A 3,910-nucleotide genomic window follows, 5' to 3' on the forward strand; every position below is an offset into this window, starting at 1 on the left:
TTCAAATATGGTTCATTGATTGGTCGATTGATTGGTTGATTAGTTGATTGAATGAATGGTTGGTTGGTTGATTGATTGGTTGATTGATTGATCTCATAGTATTGTATATATCAGGGGTGGGCAAACTACGGCCCGCGGGCCACATGCGGCCCGCAAAGCTATTTTATGTGGCCCGCCCGCGTGACCTTGCTCGCTTAATAAAAGGTCGTCAACCAGACATTATGACCAAAAAAAGGAGCCACAAATCTTAAAAAATTCTCCCCGGGTCGAAAAAATTTGCTATTTAAGTACATATGCGGCCCTTCAAAAATAAAATTGTTCTCAATGCGGCCCTCACAGCAAAAAGTTTGCCCACTCCTGGTATATATGAAAAAAAAATCCGATTAAGCCAACATACGGCTTTACTTGGCCACTGTATTTTACCAGACAAAAGCAATTTCTTTATTTATATTGACAAAAATAATTGTGAAATGAATATATTGACTTATTTAAAGCATTATATGTAAAGAAAACCGCCATGACACTGTTGTATGAGACCCAGTAAGCCACTGCAGTAAGCCAACGTATGATTTCAGCAACCATAATTTTTATGAGCACCAGCAGAATGTATATAATGAATATAATGAAGATAGTTGTTCAAATAACAATTTTGATCTATTTAGGTCGTTTATTTCATGAGTAAACAAATTTTTAACATGATCGTATAGTGTAAAAAAGGGTGACTTTAGTTCAATCCTACTAAGCCAACCTTCGGCTTCAGTAAAAAGCCGCCGGATTTCACAGGACCAAAAGTATAATTTTTATATTCAAATTAACAACAATAATTTAATAATACATAATTTTATTTAATAAAATCATAATTTTATTTAATAAAATTGAAGAGAATTACTAATGTTTTAAGCATATTAAGTCAAGTAAATATTTCACATAGCTTGCTCGTTAAAATCCATGCAATTTTGTAAGCCAATAATCCAAGCATGTCAAATAGCCCGACCCTTGACTCGAACGATTATAAATCACCCTCCAAATCTTTTCCAGAAGTAAGCTCCTTGTTCGACCGTTAAAAGTGAGCGAAGGCCGTTATATTTATTTTAGTTATGTGTGCTAGGCTTAGTGTAACCAATGATATGTGGTGTTGACTATTTAATTTTTTTGGTAATTCATCATGAATATTTCTTAATGGGTGCTGGATCTTCGTTAATAAAATTCATTATTTTAAAGAGTCTTGAATTAAATTGAATTTAAATTTTATGAAATATTAAGATTTTAAAAAACTTTATATTTTTAGTCTACGTTTAACATTTGCAAGTTTCTAACGTCTAACGATCATAAAAATGGAAAGAACAGGTTTGGTTTGTTTGTGTTGTGCTGAGGCTGTGTTCATTTCATTTTTGATTTTTCTGAAAAATTTTTTTCATCAATCCGTTTACAATCAATCTTGATTAGAAATTAAACAAAAAATTAAATAATTAATATATTGTATCAATAAATCAATAAATATTTTTATTCAATGTTCCATTGTTTCAGATGATGATATTGCACAAATGCCTATGTGGAAGTCTTACTGTTAGTGGCAAAAATAATAAATATACTATATAGAAATATTACTATAATATTTGCAGGGCGGCGTGATGGCTCAATGGTTAAAGGCGTCTGATCTTGCTGATGCAGTGACTGGGTTTTGAATACAAAGAGATCCCTTGCCTATCATATGCAATGTGTATGATACATAGTTTTCGCGTGTATAAAGTATAATATACGCTCCGTGTATTTGTTGTTGAAACCTCTGAAACAAGTGCTAAAGAGAGAGAGTAACCTTTTATAATTTTATAAATTTTGAAATATTTATTGTAGTGGTTCACTTATTAACTTGGGGAGATCTGCATTTTTTACACGATACACATTGTCACATACACATCAGTACTGATACGATAAGAATATATTTCAAGTTGTACTTATGTTATGAAGTTGAATATGTGGACTATATGTCTTGTGGTGTTATCTATATTAGTTATCTATATGTGTGTACAATCTGCACACACATGCATACAATCATGTATAATAAATACATTGTATATTTAACATAAGACATACTAACATAATGATACATACACATACATATGCATACAGTTAATACAAACGTAAATGTACAATAGTACATACTACATACAAATATTATACAGTGTACCATCTGCAACAGCAAGCTCCAAAGCCAAAAAGAGTATTGTGTCAAAATGATGTTAGTTAGTTTTCTTCTTGTTTGAACTTTCAGTCAAACATTTGTTCAAAATCAATCACATTTATTCTGTTTTTAAAATAGGTTTAAACTAATTTTTCAAATATTTTTATTAAATTATTGAGATGTTATAAATCAAATAAGTAATTTAAATCTATTATATGCTATACATCCCTCTTTAGTTAATATTTAAAAAAGTTAATTTTTAAGAAAGAGGTACATACACAATTGTTAAATAAATAGTAAAAGATTTTGGGATAATGATATTTTGAATGGAATGTTTATGTATATATTTTATAAATATACTGAAATTATATGTGTAAAAGTATTTGTGTATGTATGTATTTGTGTATGTGTGCATGTGTAACAGGTATTTACACATATTACAAAGCCTAATCATTTGTTTCTGCTGTATGGCTTTATCAGTTTGTTGATAAGGTGATTTAATGGGCTAGTATTATATTTTCAATATTATCAACCATCATATCGCTATAGTCATTGCACATATTCATGCTGTGATGCCCTTATTTAAAATAACAATAATAAACTTAATCATATATTTTAATTGTGGTGAATTTAATTCAATTTAATTGCATTAATAAGTATATATATCTGTGTGTGTGTGTGTGTGTGTGTGTGTGTGTGTGTGTGTGTGTGTTCTTTTTCTCTCTATGTATAACATTTTTGTATGTATTTCTTCCTATTATTTTCACTTTAATTAGCATTCTCTATTAATATATAAGGTTAGACAGTCTCCTTTTATTTACCAGAGGCATAGCTTATGAAAGGCAAATTAAATAATGAATCATATGCAAAGTTAATGAAGAAAGGTATAATATGTTCTATTAATCTAAAAATAGTGGTAAAATATTAGGTATATCAATATATAAATAATTATATATATATAATTTTATATATATATATAATTATATGGCTTTCTCTATTGTAACATACTGATATGCATGTATCTAATCTAGCAAATATGATTAGGATATCATGTTGTAGATGATGATGATGTTAATATTAATGATTGAGGATGTGGTTTATTTTTAGATAATTATAATAAAATTGCCAAATGTTGGTGTTGACTATAATGGTGACATTATCATGTTATGATGATGACTATATATATATATAAACTATGGACATCTATGATGACTAACTATATAAGCAACAACAACAATGATGATGTAATGATGATGACATAGATGATGTAATGATGATGACATAGATGATGATATTGCAAATATTCATGGGATTAAATTTCGTTTTTTTTCCTCCCTTCAAGATTCCAAATAAGCCACCCCAGTATGGCAAGGAGTATGTATTCATTTAATTATTCCATTGCCTAGATTTGTAATAGTTAATTTTTTGTTTTCTTTTCTATACATCATAAATAGACATCAATGTATGCTTGCTTTCTGTTCTGTTCTGTTTTGTATACAATACAACCTGCCAAATGTTTTGCTACATAGAGAAATTTATTATATCCATTGGGTCATGCATGTCAGGCCTTTCTTCCTCATCATCATCGTCATCAGTTTCATCTTTAACATCATCATCTTTATTTTGTTATTTGTATTATTAGTTTCATATTACATTCGAATGTTAATCTTAGCATTTCTTAGTTTGTTGATTCATTTACTTCTTAATTGATTGATAAATGCATGATTG

This window comes from Helobdella robusta (genome assembly GCF_000326865.2).
Source record: "Helobdella robusta unplaced genomic scaffold HELROscaffold_16, whole genome shotgun sequence".
NCBI lineage: Eukaryota > Metazoa > Annelida > Clitellata > Rhynchobdellida > Glossiphoniidae > Helobdella > Helobdella robusta.